The sequence below is a fragment of the Oncorhynchus mykiss genome, chromosome 21, assembly GCF_013265735.2.
Source record: "Oncorhynchus mykiss isolate Arlee chromosome 21, USDA_OmykA_1.1, whole genome shotgun sequence".
NCBI classification, from domain to species: Eukaryota; Metazoa; Chordata; class Actinopteri; order Salmoniformes; family Salmonidae; genus Oncorhynchus; species Oncorhynchus mykiss.
The window spans coordinates 50,643,845-50,664,035 of NC_048585.1; the positions used below are offsets into that span (position 1 = coordinate 50,643,845).

General features: G+C 42.7%; 1 protein-coding gene across 2 annotated transcripts in view; it reads left to right on the forward strand.

Moving 5' to 3' along the window:
- The window catches only part of LOC110500660 (regulator of G-protein signaling 12), a 78,168-nt gene that overhangs the window by 14,433 nt on the left and 43,544 nt on the right, over window positions 1-20,191 (forward strand). The gene's annotated exons all lie outside the window — the stretch shown is intronic.

Genomic DNA, 20,191 nt, shown 5'->3' on the forward strand with positions numbered 1-20,191 from the left:
GGTCGCCTCGCTTCGCATTCTTAGGAAACTATGCAGTATTTTTTTTAATGTATTATTTCTTACATTGTTACCCCAGGAAATCTTAAGTCACACTTCCAGACAAACTAAACACCTTCTTTGTCCGCTTTGAGGATAATACAGTGCCACCGTCACGGCTCGCTAACAAAGACTGCTTCTCCCCTCTCTCATTCTCTGTGGCTGACGTAGTAAAACATTTCAACTTGTTAACCCTCGCAAGGCTGCTGGCCCAGATGGCATCCCTAGCTGTGTCCTCAGAGCATGCGCAGACCAGCTGGCTGGTGTATTTACGGACATCGCTCCCTATTCCAGTCTGTTGTCCCCACATGCTTCAAGATGGCCACCATTGTTCTTGTACCCAAGAAGGAAAAGATAACTGAAATAAATGACTACCGCCCCGTAGTACTCACTTATGTCATCATGAAGTGCTTTAAGAAGCTAGTCAAGGATCATATCACCGCCACCTTACCGGCCACCCTAGACCCACTTCAGTTTGCATACCGCCCCAACAGGTCCACAGATGACGCAATCGCCATCACACTGCACACTGCCTTATCCCATCTGGACAAAAATAATACCTATGTAAGAATGCTGTTAATTTACTACAGCTCAGCATTCAACACCATAGTACCCTCCAAGCTCACCATCAAGCTGGAGGCCCTGGGTCTCAACCCCATCCTGTGCAACTGGGTCCTGGACTTTTTGACACGCCGCCCCCGGGTGTTGGAGGTAGGAAACAACATCTCCACTTCGCTGACCCTCAACACTGGGGCCCCACAAGGGTGTGTGCTCAGTCCTCTCCTGTACTCCCTCTTTACCCATGACTGCGTGGCCATGCACGCCTCCAACTCAATCATCAAGTTTGCAGACGACACAACAGTAGTGGGCCTGATCACCAACAATGACAAGACAGCCTACAGGCAGGAGGTGAGGGCACTCGGAGTGTGGTGTCAGGAAAACAACCTTTCATCAACGTCAACAAAACAAAGGAGATGATCGTGGACTTCAGGAAACAGCAGAGGGAGCACCCCCCTATCCACATCGAAGGGACAGCAGTGGAGAAGGTGGAAAGTTTTAAGTTCCTGGGCATACACATCACAGACAAACTGAAAGGGTCCACCCACACAGACAGTGTGATGAAGAAGGCGCAACAGCCTTCTTCAGGCTGCTGACAAACTTTTACAGATGCACAATCGAGGGCATCCTGTCGTGCTGTATTACTGCCTGGTGCGGCAACTGCACCTCCCTCAACCGCAAGGCTCTCCAGAGGGTGGTGCGGTCTGCACAAATCAAATCAAATTTATTTATATAGCCCTTCGTACATCAGCTGATATCTCAAAGTGCTGTATAGAAACCCAGCCTAAAACCCCAAACAGCAAGCAATGCAGGTGTAGAAGCACGGTTGCTAGGAAAAACTCCCTAGAAAGGCCAAAACCTAGGAAGAAACCTAGAGAGGAACCAGGCTATGAGGGGTGGCCAGTCCTCTTCTGGCTGTGCCGGGTGTAGATTATAACAGAACATGGCCAAGATGTTCAAATGTTCATAAATGACCAGCATGGTCAAATAATTATAATCACAGGCAGAACAGTTGAAACTGGAGCAGCAGCACGGCCAGGTGGACTGGGGACAGCAAGGATTCATCATGCCAGGTAGTCCTGAGGCATGGTCCTAGGGCTCAGGTCCTCCGAGAGAGAGAAAGAAAGAGAGAAAGAGAGAATTAGAGAGAGCATACTTAAAATCACACAGGACACCGGATAAGACAGCAGAAGTACTCCAGATATAACAAACTGACCCTAGCCCCCCGACACATAAACTACTGCAGCATAAATACTGGAGGCTGAGACAGGAGGGGTCAGGAGACACTGTGGCCCCATCCGATGATACCCCCGAACAGGCCCAAACACAAAGCATCACCGTAGGCAAACTACCTGCCCTCCATGACACCTCCATGACACCTACAGCACCCGATGTCACAGGGAGGCCAAAAAGATCATCATGGACAACAACTAAAACACTGCCTGTTCACACCACTATAATCCAGAAGGCGAGGTCAGTACAGGTGCATCAAAACTGGGACTGAGAGATTGAAAAACAGCTTCTAGCTCAAGGCCGTTAGACTGCTAAACAGCAGTCACTAACTCAGAGATGCTGCTTCCTACATTGAGACCCAATCACTGGACACTTTAATAAATGGATCACTAGTCACTTTAAACAACGTCACTTTAAATAATGCCATTTAAAAATGATTACATATCTTACATTACTCATATCACATGTATATAATGTATTTTATACCATCTACTGCACCTTGCCTATGCTGCTCGACCATCGCTCATCCATATACTTAAATGTACATATTCTCATTCACCCCTTTAGATTTGTGTGTATTAGGTAGTTGTTGGGGAATTGTTAGATTACTTGTTAGATATTACTGCACTGTCGGAACTAGAAGCACAAGCATTTCGCTACACTCGCATTAACATCTGCTAACCATGTGTATGTGACCAATAACATTTGATTTGATTTGTACAGAACAGCTTCACACAATGTAAAGTACATTTCCTATGACTGACCTAATTGGTTTTGACATTTGGTTTTGCTCACTTTTGCGTTTGTCATCGAAGGAGTGGGCGGAAGACTCAACTTCAGAGCCTTCTGTCAGCACAGCGGCTGAATCACTCTTACCTCAACATGGCTGTTCATTAGTACTACACAGCAATAGGATGTTATGACTTAACGGTTTTTGCTCTTTTTGTCTGAGGGATTTCTGAGTCACTGGTACTGCAGAGGAGTGAATATAAGATAATGGTATTGTCAGTCAGTGTGTGATCCCTGAACCGGGAACTCTAAATATATAGATTTGCTCCACTTCACCATTTTCGAACGCTAGAGCGATGTCATTGGTTGAGGCCATCTCAAATTCTTTCAAGTACATTAGGGCCTTGCAGCCTCTTCTGGGTCAAGTACACTAGGGCCTTGCTGCCTCTTCAGGGTCAACAGTTACTGTGACGGTTATGGAGAGAGACGGGGCATTTGACGTGTTGCAAGTGTCTGTGAAGTCAGTAAGACGAGCTAAAGCTTTCATACTTTGTTAGCATTAGCTATGATCTCTGTCTACAGAGCCTGCTAACTGCACATGCTGGATGTAAACAACTGCATTATGCACCTATAATAGGATCCCCCAAAAAATGTCTGCTATAGGCCTAAACAAACAAAGAAAACCTGCTACCTAGTAATGAACTACTTATAGCTCTAATCCAACAGAATAAATTGGATACAACATGTTATTGTCCACACGACGAGGAAAGTTACCCTGGGCTTCACATAAATTACATTTCTAGATACAAAACATATTGCAATACTAGGAATACTTTGTAATCAAAAGCATTTCAGTTGACATGTAGGACTATTATAGAGAGAAAAATGAACATTGGACTAAGGTCAGCTCGTATTGAATTAAATAATAACTCATTTTTGATGTCTCTTTTATAATTGGGCTCTCAGTGTAGTAGCTCATCCTACTGTTTGATCCTCTCTATGACGCAAACTGTAATTCTCTCAGAAATAGTTTTGGCTAGCAAAACAAAAGGCTATATTTGGGTTGCCACAGACTGAATGGGAATCACCGTTCAAATTGGGAACAGCAAGTAAGAGTAGTAGGATTTCCTCAAGTGTTTCCTGGAACATTAAGACTTGGGTGTATTCCACCAGCTAAATAGTATTTTGGTCAGTGGGTGGCTGCAGAGGGAATTTTAACATAGTCTGGTAAGGGAATCCCGCTTTTAAAGTCTAGCATTTTCCTCAAGCTGTACTTTTCCAAGTTATGAAATGGTGGAGTTCCTAATTAAAGGCCCAGTGAAGTCAAAAACATGATTTGTCATGTGTTTTATATATATTTCCACACTATGAGGTTAGAATAATACTGTGAAATTGTGAAAATTATGATAATACCGTTTTAGTGTAAGAGCTGTTTGAAATAACTGGCTGAAATGTTTTGGTGGGATGAAGTTTTGGCCTGCCTTGTGACATTAGTTAACCAATAAGCAAGAGTTCCGAACCATTTTGCTAGTTTTCAGTTTTCCCCTCCCCACACAGACCATTCCCAGACAGTCCTAGCAAAATTCTTGCTTGAGAAATTGCTATTTTCTAAGAAGTTATTTTTGTTTATTTTTGACCATTTAAATTAAAAAGAATCAAATAATCACACAAGGTAATAATTGTTTCCCATAAATGATTTGATATTAAGATTAAAACAGCTACATTGGACCTTTTAAGGGTTTCTTAGGAATTGCTGGTCCTCTGGGAGTTTTTTGTTGCTGCAAAACAGTTGTTGTGTAAGCACGTCTGTGGTCTGATAAGAACTTAACAGTGGCGTATTTGCACATTTTTCATTGTGCAGTCATCATTTCAGCCACACTGAAACCATGACAAAGTGAGTGCAATTTACCCATGCTGCTTTAAGTCATGGTATACATTCCAGGTAATTACTATGTTTGAGGTTTTCTTCTAATGGTGGCCAAAGGCAATTAGATCCTCATCTATGGCTGTCGCCCACCCCTGGTTTCCATTTCAAGGGCTCATCACCCCAAGGGCTCAGCGTCACCATCCTTGCTAAACCAGACACCATTGTTTCACCGGAGAACGGCATTCAGTCAAGTTTAACTACGCTATAACAGCTTCACATGATCATCAGTCAAAGATCAATGAGCCACGCCGCAAGGCTCAGTACGGGAAGGAAACATGAATATGTATGCACTCACTACTGTATGTCTGCTAAATTTGTCAATGTAGAGCAACAGAAACACATCATCTGCTCTTTCTTGATAAGGAAAGTGAGAGCCTCCATTTGGCAGGCATCCTTTAAAGACAATATATGGAATGACAAACTGGTGCATGTTGTGCAAGCTACATCAAAGGAGTTTTACACCCACAATGTAAGATTCCCTATGTTCCTCACCATATAAATAACAGGTGTCCTCGTATCTCAGCCTCTCCAGATTACTAGCGTGCATCACGTTGGAATATCCCATTATACAGGGATTGGAAGGTGTTTTGTTTTGAGAGCTTTTCCTACCCTCCTGATTCCTCAGTTCTGTCCTTGACTCCCTAGAATGTTATTGAGCCCATTTTTCACGCTGTGAGAATCCAAAATGTGATAAGCTGCCACCGGTCACATCTCTACATGAGCGGACAACGTGGGCCCCTGGGAGACCCTGCCAGCAGCGCTGTGGTGAGACCCCTGCTTGTGGATAACCTCTCACCGTTTGACGCTACGGAAGCTGCAAGCACATGTGGAGGCTCTGTTGCTTTTTCCGTGGTTAGCCGTGTGCGTCAGAGCCGCGGCAACAGGGGTCAGGAATCAGTAAACACTGTTATATTTGACCTCACATAGCCTCTGACATGTAGCTACGCCAGACTGTCCTGTCGGCTAGTCTAATCTGCTGTTTTCTGTCTGTTTCGCTTGTCCTGGTTGCCATTTGGTCTCAGCAGAGGAGCTGTGATGATCAGCGGTTGATGTATTTTGTGTGTGTGTGGAGATTACGCGATAGGAGCGTCTCGCTGCACGCTAGGGCTTTGTTGTCTGTGAACTATGTATCGCTTCTATTCATTTTTCAGCACACTTGTCAAAGCCCCACCGGCCCCCTCCCTCCTCGCACGCCAATTCCTTCCTCATCTCAGGCTTTAATTTCTGACTTAAATCAGATGCTTTGCACACTGAATGATAAGTGTGCGTGTGTGTGTTTGGAGTGTCTGTGTGTTTCTGTGGTCTATGTGTACCAATGAATTATAAATAGTGTGAAGGAATGCTTGTGAGTGTATGCTATTTTGTGTACCTATGTGTGTGCCAAGAGTTGATGGCCCTCACTTATCCGTGAGTCTAAGGTTTTGCGTTCCCTCACACATCATAGGCTGGATAACAAAGCTTGGTTTGCCTGCCTGAGGCTAAGAGATCCACTTTGTGGGCGTAGAAGGAACTGTGAGGAGGAATGAAGACAGAGGGAGAGAAAAATAAATGGAAAGGGAAGGATGATAGAGTGGGTAGAGGAAAGTGAGAGGGAGGGAGGTAGGTAGGGAGTGAGAGAGGGAGGGAGAGAGGAAGCAAGGCACAGTGTGGGGGAGTGTGTTTGAACTCTCAGTAGCTGTCAGGATCTTGGACTGCCGCTCTCCGCCTGAGTTTAGCGCTCCCTGGCTGCAAACACACACACACCGCGGAGTGAGCTGACGAATGGACTTGTTTCCACACATCAGGCGTGTGGAGCTGCAGCAGCACTGAAGACAAGCCAAACACAAGCTGCACACAGCGCCATACATGGAGCAAACTTTAACTCTCAACTCTGTAAGTATTCTCATCAAACTCATTGAGCATCTCTCTCTCTTTCTTCTTGCATTCATAGTTCATGCTTATCTCTGTGCTGTGGTGTCTTCCTGCATCTCCCTGACAGTTTTCTTGCCTTCTTTGGGCTCTTTGTAACTCATATTTGACTGTTTAAGTGCCTCACAGTGGTTAGCTTGTGTGTTCCTTCAGAGGAATGTTTTGGTCAGCTCCAGCCTCTAACAGAGCTTGCATGTGTGTGTGGCTATGTGACACACTGTGCAGTTCTATACAGAGATACTGTCCTGCTTCCTGAATACTGGGACCGGGGACACAAACTGAATTTAAATCAGGCATACTAAAAGGGTTTTGTGAAGTGATGAGTGATTTTTCTCATCGTCAACTCTCATCAAGTGTTCTTTATGAACTGTTGACTGAGCGGCGCTGTGTTTGGAGTCCCTTGGCTAGTGACCCATTTCAAATGAATTAGTGTTGTTTGGAGGAGTGCAGCACAGTTTTGGTGTAAAGGACCCAACCTTAAGGACCCAACCGACATGGAGAAAAAATGTATTTTTAGGGTTGCCCATAGCAGCTTAAGTTGAGGTTGAACTTGATGTGGTTGCATGTGGTTTTGCTCTGCCCCTCTCTGTTTACTGTGCACTGATTCACCCCCTGCTGTTAGACAGTCAGTTATGTTTTTGTCTTACAGGAACTAGTGGTGGCACATCTGTTTTTGGTATATGTTCTGTCTCTGGTCTATTTTTGTCTAATCTAAATGTATGGGATCAGCCAGAGCCGTATATAGAGATACACTGTATGTATACCTCTGGATTCTGCTTGGGGCATTATGATGCTGCTGCTGTGAAAGACGGTGCAGAAATGGTGTGTTCTTGGGAGGATTAGCAGTCGAGGGAAGATCACGACACGCTTTTATCTCGCAGACGTCACAGGATGAGAGCGTCGACGTGTGGGTGGACAGTTGCTCTCACGAAATGTGTCCTCGGGCACAGCATTATGGGATGTAAAGAGCAAGTGGCCTGACATTTCCTAAATGCCTCTTCACAGCGGTGCGCTTTTTTTCCTCCTGCAGAGGTTTCATTGCGTTAAATAAGCTGCCTCTCTGCCCACAGACTGGAAAAATGGCTAGCTGCATTGGACTTCAGATTCAGTTAGCTGCAGAACTCAGAGGATGGAAACTCTGTGACCAAACAGACAGATGCGACAGCGGTTGCTGACCACCTCGAGACCACAGAAGAAAAGCAGTGTCTGACCAACTGAGGTCAGAAATACAGTACTGTGTACTCCCACACTGACCATGTGGTTGGTTGGTTATTGTGCATAGTACACCCAGCTCAAAACTTAATGATGTCATCACAGTGACACCAAAACCATGACATCATTCTGTCAACATTTAGCCAACTGCCTGGTAGGAAAGGAGATGTATTAAATCAGTCAGCGCTGTTTTGTCCCATTTACCTGGTTGTGTTGAATAGCCTCCTCCTATCTGAGATATAGGCAGGCTCTGGGAATAAAGCAGTATGATTCAAGGCCATCTACCCACCCACACTATTTACATTCCTATTCATTTTGATTTATTTCTACTTTTCATCCATTTCTTCATACTGCATCGTTTGCAGTACATCTCCTGCCAAGGGTGTGGAAGTAACTCAATGAAGGAAAACCATGGAACTAGGACACAGTTTCTCATGAAAGGAAACGGTTTGAACATGTCGGAGAGAGAAACTAGTACACACTTGTTTAAAAAAAAAAGGTTTTATTTGTCTTTAACCTCAAACCTGTGTCTGCTTCGTACGGGCGTGTATCGTACTGGAGTAAGAGGTGGTGTCGTGTTAGAACTAACGTGCTAAGAGAATGCGGTTCTTCAATAATGCAGGGAATGAACGCGTTTGTTGGTATCTTTGGCCATATGTTGGCAGAGAAAGTTGAGAAACAGTGCCAAGGTCCTGTCTCCTTAGCACCATGGATAGAATAAACACAGATCTTTGTGAGACAAGTTCCTCTCCTACGCTATTGTGAGAGCTTTGCTAGGGCTTTGCTGTGCTTTTCTCGCTCGTGAGATATTTCAATAACTTATCGACACATATCAATGGATTGAAATCTAGGATGTAGGTTTATATAATGATTCCTTTTAGCAGGCTCTTTTTATCCAAGCGTCTTACAGTACTGCATACATACTTTTTCATATCTTGCCGCAGTGGGAATCAAATTTACAACCCTGCTGTTGCAAGCACTCTACCAACGGAGCCACACAGGACTAATACAGAATTCTATTGTGTGACCTAGTTGCTTTCTGTTGATTAAAACAGTAACTCTTGTGGTTTGTACTATAAAGTACATTACATGGTATGTGGTCATGGTATTTCCAGAGGCACTTGAGGTGTATGTTGCCCCTAAAATGACAAATCTAGGTTCAGTTTACCCTCCCCCGTTCCCTGTAGGAGGTTATTAAAGGAAAATTTATCTGAGACCTGCCTGATATCATCACTGATGTAACATTCTAATCCCCCCAAAGGCGCAGCACACATGGGTGGGTGGGTAAAAGTAGCATATAGATATAAATACTAGGATTACTTAACATAAGTATTTCAGATTTATTTCATTGCATTTATTTCATTGCGGGCAACAACTCTCTAGTAGGAAGATGTGGGTGCTTCAAAGGATGGATAGATTGGCCTTTGGAAGCTAAATTGGATTAGATGACACCAGTGTGTTATAATATTTCAAGTTTATTTTTATACAGCGGAACATATAACTCTCCCTACTCTCAGCCACTCAGTCTCTGTAACAGTTTGTACATAAACACAGCAATCCACACTGTCTCTGTCTGTTTCCCTCCAGAAACGTCTATTTTTGCCCCTCTGAGAGCTGCCCCGAACTTGTCCCCATGCCAAATACCCATGAGGACTAACTAGACGACGACATCTGTTTGCCTTTCCCCTATGGGGACTGACTTAACCGAAACCCCCATCCCCGTTTTCTCTCCCAGACTCCCCCAGCCAGTTAAGGTTCCCAGTATGACAGTGGTGGTCGGTGCCGTTTTAAGATGAGGGAGGACGATTATTTTTTTATGAGCATGGCCTTATTTTTATTACAGGATATTGGATAACTGTTCATATTCATATTCTTTTCACCCAGCTCAAAGTAACATCGATAGGTTTAGGCTACTTAACATTATACTCAAATTTTCCCTATACCCATCATGAGGTTGGTACAACCTAGCCTATCAATTAAAGTTTACAACGTACACTCCAGTTCAAAAGTTTGGGGTCACTTAGAAATGTCCTTGTTTTTGAAACAATGTTTGATCAGAAATGCAGTGTAGACATTTTAATGTTGTAAATGACTATTGTAGCTGGAAAATGCAGATTTTTATGGAATATCTACAGTTGAAATCAGAAGTTTATATACACTTATGTTGGAGTCATTAAAACTCGTTTTTTAACCACTCCCCACATTTCTTGTTTAACAAACTATAGTTTTGGCAAGTCGGTTAGGACATCTACTTTGTGGATGACATAAGTCATTTTTCCAACAATTGTTTACAAACAGATTATTTCACTTATAATTCACTGTATCACAATTCCAGTGGGTTAGAAGTTTATATACATTAAGCTGACTGTGCCTTTAAACAGCTTGGAAAATTCCAGAAAATGACGTCATGGCTTTAGAAGTTTCTGATAGGCTAATTGACATCATTTGAGTCCATTGGAGGTGTACCTGTGGATGTATTTCAAGGCCTACCTTCAAACTCAGTGCCTCTTTGCTTGACATCATGGGAAAATCAAAAGAAATAGCCAAGACCTCCACAAGTCAGGTTCATCCTTGGGAGCAATTTCCAAACACCTGAAGGTACCACGTTAATCTGTACAAATGTACATGGGACCATGCAGCCGTCATACTGCTCAGGAAGGAGACACATTCTGTCTCCTAGAGATGAATGTGCTTTGGTGCGAAAAGTGCAAATCAATCCCAGAACAACAGCAAAGGACCTTGAGAAGATGCTGGAGGAAACAGTACAAAAGTATCTATATCCACAGTAAAAACGAGTCCTATATCGACATAACCTGAAAGGTCGCTCAGTAAGGAAGAAGCCACTGCCTTAAAACCGCCATAAAAAAGCCAGACTACAGTTTTCAACTGCACATGGGGACAAAGATCGTACTTTTTGGAGAAATGTCCTCTGGTCTGATGAAACAAAAATAGAACTGTTTGGCCATAATGACCATCGTTATGTTTGGAGGGAAAAGGGAGATGCTTACAAGCCGAAGAACACCATCCCAACCGTGAGGAACGGGGTGGCAGCATCGTGTTGTGGGGGTGCTTTGCTGCAGGAGGGACTGGTGCACTTAACAAAATAGATGGCATCATGAGGATGGAAAATAAATTGATATATTGAAGCAACATCTCAAGACATCAGTCAGGCAGGAAGTTAAAGCTTGGTCACAAATTGGTCTTTCAAATGGACAATGACCCCAAGCCTACTTCCAAAGTTGTGGCAAAATGGCTTAAGGACAACAAAGTCAAGGTATTGGAGTGGCCATCACAAGACCCTGACCTCAATCCTATAGAATATTTGTGGGCAGAACTGAAAAAGCATGTGCAAGCAAGGAGGCCTACAAACCAGCTCTGTTACACCAGCTCTGTCAGGAGGAATGGGCCAAAATTCACCCAACTTATTGTGGGAAGCTTGTGGAAGGATACCCGAAACGTTTGACACAAGTTAAACAATTTAAAGGCAATGCTACCAAATACTAATTGAGTGTATGTAAACTTCTGACCCACTGGGAGTGTGATAAAATAAATAAAAGCTGAAATAAGTAATTCCCTATACTATTATTCTGACATTTCACATTCTTAAAATAAAGTGGTGATCTTAACTGACCTAAGACAGGGAATTTTTACTAGGATTAAATGTCAGGAATTGTGAAAAACTGAATTTAAATGTATTTGGCTAAGGTGTATGTAAACTTCCGACTTCAACTGTACATATGCGTACAGAGGCGACATTATCAGCAACCATCACTCCTGTGTTCCAATGGCACGTTGTGTTAGCTAATCCAAGTGGATAATTTTAAAAGGCTAATTGACCCTTAGAAAACTCTTTTGCAATCATGTTAGCACAGCTGAAAAGAGCCGACTCTGGGATGTTGGCCTTCTAGGCAGAATTGCTCTGTCCAGCTTAATCTTTCATTTTTATTGGCCAGTCTGAGATATGGCTTTTTCTTTGCAACTCTGCCTAGAAGGCTAGCATCTCGGAGTCGCCTCTTCACTGTTGACGTTGAGACTGGTGTTGGTACTATTTAACCAACTTGTGAAGCGTCTGTTTCTCAAACTAGACACTCTAATGTACTTGTCCTCTTGCTCAGTTGTGCACCGTGGCCTCCCACTCCTCTTTCTATTCTGGTTAGAGTCAGTTTGCGCTGTTCTGTGAAGGGAGTAGTTCACAGCGTTGTACGAGATCTTCAGTTTTTCTTGGCAATTTCTCGCATGGTATAGCCTTCGTTTATCAGAACAAGAATTGACTGACGAGTTTCAGAAGAAAGTTATTTGTTTCTGGCCATTTGGAGCCTGTTATCGAACTCACAAATGCTGATGCTTCAGATACTCAACTAGTCTAAAGAAGGCCAGTTTTATTGCTTCTTTAATCAGAACAACAGTTTTCAGCTGTGCTAACAATTGCAAAAGGTTTTTCTAATGATCAATTAGTCTTTTAAAATGATAAACTTGGATCAGCTAACACAACGTGCCATTGGAACACAAGAGTGATGGTTGCTGATAATGGGCCTATGTACAGTAGATATTCCATAAACAAAATCTGCCGTTTCCAGCTACAATGGTCATTTACAACATTAACAATGTCTACACTGTATTTCTGATTAATTTATGTTATTTTAAATGACAAGTACATTTCTAAGTGACCCCAAACTTTTTAACGAAAGTGTAGGTGCACAGGTCGAGAGACAAATGTGAATAATCAAGGTGACAGACAGGGACAGATTTAATCCCACCTTGCACACACTTGCCTGCATCTAGCTGATCTGTGGTGTAATCATGTTTATCCCTGTTTACATTGACTTCAATACAAAAACTAGGAAGCTCACCCCCTTCCATAGACTTACACAGTAATTATAACAACTTCCGGAGGACGTCCTCCAACCAATCAGAGCTCTTGCAGCTTGAACTGACATGTTGTCCACCGAGAATTTATCTAGTACTGAAAGCATAAGCTACAACTAGCTAGTACTGCAGTGCATAAAATATGATGAGTAGTTGACTCAAAGAGAGAGAAAGACAATAGTTGAACAGTTTTGAACAAATTAATTTATTAAAAAATGAAGCAGGAGCAAGAAAGAGAGAGAGAGAGAGAGATTGCTGTATTTAGCCATTTTTGTTCTCTCACTTTCACTGACAGTGCCTTCGGAAAGTACACCAGACCCCTTGACTTTTTCCACATTTTGTTACGTTACAGCCTTATTCTAAAATTGATTAAATAAATAAAAACCCTCAGCAATCTACACACAACACCCCATAATGACAAAGCAAATATTTTTTTTACATTTTTGCAAATGTGAAAAAAAATAAAACAAAAATCCCTTATTTACATAAGTATTCAGACCCTTTGCTATGAGACTTGAAATTGAGCTCAGGTGCACCCTGTTTCCATTGATCATCCTTGAGATGTTTCTACAAATGGGGCGTGGACCTTAATGCCATAATAAGATCACCCTTGATTTTTTAAACACTGCATGAAACCCTTCAAGCTTTCTCTCTCTGTAGTGGGGCTATTTTTGGGAGACTAAGGGGGAAGAATCTAGGGCTAATTACAAGTGCAAGGTTTCAGATTGGAAAGCCCATTTCTTGTGTAGCTGTGGGAGAGAAAGCAGGACGAGGGTGTGTTGGGCTCTAATGTGGCCAACTCTGCACGCCTTCAAGGCTCTCCTCCGTCATAGTCAACAAGGCTGTGATGTCTGAATATTTTTCTTGAGTGGACCAGTTCGATCTTCCTCAATGTTCCTCAACTGATTTACTGCAAAGATGTTTTCAGCTCAACGTTGAACGTCACACACTGTACAGTAAGCCTGTTATGAAAGTTTGAGATGTCAGATGTTATCCAATCTATTCTCAATTAAGTTATACATTTTTTACGCTTCCGCCACACTGACGTATCTGCATTCAGAGCGACACTAGCAATTGCTTAATGGAGCGAATGTCATGCCTCGGAAATACAATAGGTCACTGTACCTGTACGAAGGGTCAGGCGGGGTTAAATTGATATTACCCGTCTCTGGAACAAGGAAGAAACACTCAGTTCTGACTGTTATATAGCCTGGGTTTAGTGTGTCTGACCCTGAGAGATGTAGAGCATCAGGAATGAGAAAGGTAAACATCTCCAGTGAGAGGAATGCTAACACAGTAACACTCCCAGCTAACGTGTCATGGCTTCCCTAGCATGACCTGTCTAACAGTGACACAGATATATACACTGCATGACCAAAATTATCTCATTCCAAAATCATGGGCATTAATATAGTTGGTCCCCCCCCTTTGCTGCTATAACAGCCTCCACTCTTCTGGGAAGGCTTTCCACTAGATGTTGGGACATTGCTGCGGGGACTTGCTTCCATTCAGCCACAAGAGCATAAGTGCGGTCGGGCACTGATGATGGGCGATTAGGCCTGGCTCGCAGTCGGCATTCCAATTCATCCCAAAGTTGTTTGATGGGGTTGAGGTCAGTCAAGTTCTTCCACACCGATCTCGACAAACCATTTCTGTATGGACCTTGCTTTCTGCACAGGGGCTTGCTGAAACAGGAAAGGTCCTTCCCCAAACTGTTACCACAAAGTTGGAAGCACATAATTGTCTAGAATGTCATTGTATGCTGTAGCGTAAATATTTCCCTTCACTGGAACTAAGAGGCCTAGCCAGAACCATGAAAAACAACCTTAGACTATTATTCCTCCTCCACCAAACTTTACAGTTGGCACTATGCATTCGGGCAGGTAGCGTTGTACTGGCATCTGCCAAACCCAGATTCATCTGTCAGACTGCCAGATGGTAAAGCGTGATTCATCACTCCAGAGAACGCGTTTCCACTGCTCCAGAGTCCAATGGCGGCGAGCTTTACTGGTATTGCTCATGGTGATCTTAGGTTGCTCGGCCATGTGTGGCTGCTCGGCCATGGAAACCCATTTCATGAAGCTCCTGATGAACAGTTCTTGTGCTGACGTTGCTTTCAGAGGCAGTTTGGAACTTGGTAGTGAATGTTGCAACCGATAACAGACTGTTTTTATGCATTTCAGCACTCGGCGGTCACTTTCTGTAAGCTTGTGTTGCCTACCACTTCTGGTAGGCAACACCAGAAGTGCATCGCATCTCAACGCATCTGAGCTGTAGTTGCTCCCAGACATTTCCACTTCACAATAACAGCACATACAGTTGACTGGGGTAGCTCTAGCAGGACAGACATTTGTCAAACTGACATTTGTTGAACTGGAAAGGTGGAATCTTGAAAGTCACTGAGCTCTCCAGTAAGGTCATTCTACTGCTAATGTTTGTCTATGGAGATTGGATGGGTGCTCGATTTTATACACCTGTCAGCAACGGGTGTGACTGAAATACCCGAATACACTAATTTGTAGAGGTGTCCACATACTTATGTATATGTAGTGTATAGACACACACTTGCACATACACCCACGTGTGGGTGTACACACGGGCGTGCTCGCATACATGTACACACACACACACACACACACACACACACACACACACACACACACACACACACACACACACACAGCTCAGGTAGTCTACAACAACATACCAGTTTAACACATACCAGTTTAAGTCCAGACTGGAGCCGACCCCATCTGCTGCGGCTGTAACGGCTAATTGGAGAGCCAATTCTTCTTAAAGAAGAATGACTGTGATTAGCACAGATCAGGGAGATTAGGAGATGAAACGCAGCGGGACAATGGTTGTTGTTCACATGCATATCAGACTGACCTTAAATGACAGTTAAAGGTCTTTGTTTCTGGAATTGATTACACCAAAGGCTGAATGGTTGTGTACAGCTAATTGGTTCCAGTGGACTCCAGTTCCTTGTTTGACCTGATCATGGTCCTTCCTTGCTGCTCTTCAAGGCAAAGATATTTAGGCTGCGACATCGTGTATGCTTATGAGAAGATCTTTGTAGTAGAATTATTCAAAACAAGTGGACATTTGATTGAATTTGCAAACAAATAGCCCCAGATAAGTGCTTTAGGCTACATCCAAACACCAGCAATGAATGATCACCCATTGAAGTCATGAAAAATGTATGAACACTGACTGTATGCAAGCCATGGTCAAATTTTTAGGAATAATCCTCTTAGTTTTAGCCTTGGTCTTACATGCCCACTTTGCCTTTAGGAAGTAGATGGCACATTTAGGGAGAGACTACTCTAATTGCGTTCAATTTGTTTACTATCCCTCACTGTCACCCAATCATCGTTCATGAGCTCATCATCAGATCTGAGCTGTGTCTAGCAGACCTACAGGGACGTTGTGGCTAAACAGATTTCCCAGTGAAAACATTTTGAAGCACACAACACAATGCTGTCGCTCTGTCTGGGGGCGTATCTTCACTTGCTCACATATTGCCAGAGGAGTCTCTATTCTCTCTCTTCTTCTCCTCTCTTTGTTGGGGAAGAAATGCATTTTCCATCTTATCAGTCAAAGGAAGCGGCTTCCAAACCCCTCTCTTGATGTTATTTTCAGAGGAATAGTTTTTAGTCTGCCATAAGAGAGCAGGCAGAGATTAGTTGTCTGCTTCAATTGGAGATTGCTTTGTTTAGAACTTCTGACGAGTGCTGCCGAGGTCTTGTTGACATTGGAGTGTTCGCATAGGAATAGATTATAGGGAGGAAAGGAAATATCTGACTAATTGATTTGGTTGTGGGAGTGTTGGCTCAGGGATGATTAAAGCTGGAATCATTAATGGTAAAGCTGTCACATCCGTTTGCGATATTACAACAACAAAAACGTTACTGCAAACAACAAAAAACAGTTGTTTCCTCTTCGGACATCATTACACATGCGATGGAACAGCAGAATATGTACTGCACATTTTTTTACCACTTTGGGCGACGCTCCTCTCCTCCGCTTCGTCAACAAAACAATAAGAAGGGCCGTGGGGTGGTTAGTGGTGCTGTCTCCCCTGCTGCGGATTCCATCCTATGGAGTCTCATCATGGGAGGCCTTCATTTTGAGTATTAGAACCACTGGGACTCAATAGACAATGGTTGGAACAGGCTTAGGCATTTTGGAAAATGTCATTAAGCATAAAGTGTGGGAATATTCTGCTAGGCTTTCTTCTTTCAGCTCTTAGTCAGTAAGCAAGAGTCGTAAGCATGACAATTGGATGAGGAACTGATCTAAAAAAGATGCTGCACATTAAATAAAAACAAATGGATTGGTTATTTAGTAAATTTGTACACGTGCTATATTAATAATATGTTAATATCACTGATCATCCCTAAAGCCAACACCTCATTTGGCCGCCTTTCGTTCCAGTACTCTGCTGCCTGTGACTGGAACGAACTGCAAAAATCGCTGAAGTTGGAGACTTTTATCTCCCTCACCAACTTCAAACATCAGCTATCTGAGCAGCTAACCGATCGCTGCAGCTGTACATAGTCTATTGGTAAATAGCCCACCCATTTTCACCTACCTCATTCCCATACTGTTTTTATTTATTTACTTTTCTGCTCTTTTGCACACCAATATCTCTACCTGTACATGACCATCTGATAATTTATCACTCCAGTGTTAATCTGCAAAATTGTAATTATTCGCCTACCTCCTCATGCCTTTTGCACTCATTGTATATAGACTCCCCCTTTTTTTTCTACTGTGTTATTGACTTGTTAATTGTTTACTCCATGTGTAACTCTGTGTTGTCTGTTCACACTGCTATGCTTTATCTTGGCCAGGTCGCAGTTGCAAATGAGAACTTGTTCTCAACTAGCCTACCTGGTTAAATAAAGGTGAAATAAATAAAAAATAAAAATAGTATATATGCCATTTAGCAGACGCTTTTATCCAAAGCGTGCAAATATTTTATGTATGGGTTATCCTGGGAATTGAACCCACTATCCTGGCGTTCTCGCCCTTTGGCTATGCTAGTTATCCCGCAGATTTCTTCCCTGATAGCTAGTAATACTGTAGCTAGTGATAGCAGAGAGGTAGAGGCGAAGCCAGAGGGCTGACTTTGCTCCAAAATCTGTCTGTGCGAAAATAAGCATTAACCCGTCAAAAAGGAGATTTTTTTTGTATGGAGGTCAATGAGAGAGTGTCGAATACGTAAAGCTTATTTGATCGAATAGAAGTTTCGTAATGTTTAGGTTTTTACAAATGTACTGATATAAGCGGATGCACGTGGCATCCCGGCAACTTTGAGAAAACAATGTTTTATCAGAGTTGTGCCTGTTATTCACTTCTGCCTTATCATTGGCTAGAATGTTACCCCCTTTTAAAGAAATGTATTCCCATAGTTACAACGTTGAGTCCAGTCTCTTGTGGTGATAGTGATTCATAAGCAAGGTCTATTTGAAACATCGCCATTCTCCTGGTAGCAGATTCAGAGGCTTAAAGCCCACAAAAGCTTGAAAACCCCATAACATTTTTGCTGACAATTTGGGAAAAAAACTCAAACTGAACATAATTCATTATGTTTTTTGTTTGTTATTTTAGTTAGTTTTGCAGTCAAAGATAATAGATTCAGAATAGTTTTAGTTTTTCAAACGGTTTAATTAATTATTTTATTTCAGTTTCCGAAATAGTTTTTTCATTACTGTTTTGTCTTTGTTTTCATTTTCGTTTACCACACACACACACACACACACACACACACACACACACACACACACACACACACACACACACACACACACACACACACACACACTTTTTCTCTCTTTGTCTGTCTGTCAGTCTCTCTCGCTCTCTTTTTTTTCACTCTTTTGACACAGACCATGACTGAGAGGACATTCACATGATAAATATTAATAGACCATAATATACCATGTTCAAATGCACTAGGACATAAAACAATCCTCTGTGAAATCTTAACATGTTAAGAAGTACTGCATGTGAAACCAGGCTTACACGGCACTTCCAGGCCATGATGAAATGATGGGCTCTGTGTTAAGAAAGGAATGAAATGGAATAAGGCTTGTCCATCAGCTATGAGAAAACCTTGGAATGGGCCACCCATGTTTGGGAAAATAGAGTGGGTTCCAAAGCAATTTGCACACAGATCCCAGATATTGCCAAAGAACATCAGAACTGCGACTCAATCCGACTCCAATGCCAAAGGTTTCTAAACGTATTTTCCTTCTCTTTTGTGGAAAGGAAAAACTGCTAGTAGAACCAGTCAAATAGTTGACAGGATTATTTTCATTCAATTCTACATTGTTTTCTTGGTTATAGAAATGGTCGATTGCTTTTGTAGATGGAGTTGATAGTTATGGTGGATCAAATTATAGCTGAACGGTGCAACCTGATGAGGATAAATGCTAAATCTTATTTGAAAATTCATCTGGTTTCAATATATCGGTGACTCAAGCCCTCTCAAGGCAATGCATATAGAAAACTGTGTCTGGAAACAAAAGAATAGGAAAGCGGCCAATGTGGTTTGACATTTTTCGAGGAGGAGGGAGCAGGGGTTTGTGTTTTATTTCATCCGAATCCCTCACGCACTGTGGTTGCGGAGGCTGAATGTACTGTATTGCTCATGTGGGTTGCCACGGCAACAGTGAGCGCAGGAGTATAGGGGAACTGAGGTCCTCCGGTCCGGTACCTCTTCAAATTCCTCCGGCTCTCTCCGACTTGTACAGACACGGTGGCAGCATTTGGGTGGGGACCAGCGGCGAATCTTTCACTCCCATGGGGACCCCCTCGTTGTTATTCCTACCAATGAGGTCCTCGCCAGTGACACTGTCATTCCTCCCCTGCTTAACATCCTCCTCCTGACCTGGCCTCGGTGCTAGCTGTCGGACTCAGAGCACTCTTTCCTCGCTTGATGCTGCCATGCAGCTGCTTCTCCTGTCATTGACATGGTCACCAGATTCACTGTCAGTGTCAGGGGCATTGTTGTTAGTCTCAATCTTGTCATGCTGCTCAACTTGACTAAATAAATGTGTTAAAGGCCCATGTGACCAGGTTTTCCCTTCCTTTTCTCTTCGCATTTCAGACCCAGGTTTATACCTACGTTCCGTTCTAGCCAGAGCTCCGATTTTTAGCTAGCTAGCCGGCTAGATCTGACGCAGATGAGCAGACTGTCACAGATTTGTCGGATCCTAAAATGCATTATGCGAATCCATGACAACGGAAGAATGCGCCAATGATATGCGAGGTAATATCTTATATAAATGCAGATATAAAAGGTAACATTTTACAGGACACCCAGCATCATAACACGGTCATATCATAATATGTCATAACAGTTGACATAACTTGTCATAAGGTCATAAAATACTGTCATGACACATATTTAGATCTGTTGTGACATAAATTGCGTTATTTTATGGCTGGTTAATGACACCTGCATAAGAGTGTCAAAACCCACAAAACCCACCACACAAGGCAAAGCGTTCCATACACCAAAGCCTACGTGTCAACTGTATGTTTATGTTATCGATTAAAAAAAAATGTTTTGACCATGTTAAATTATCATTGTAATTGCGCACATATTGATGTCAGACGTGCACCTACCCCAATGCTGTAATCTGGAATTAATGCAGGAGCAGATTTCAGGAGCAGGACAAGACACCCTCTTTTTGACTGATGACTGACCCA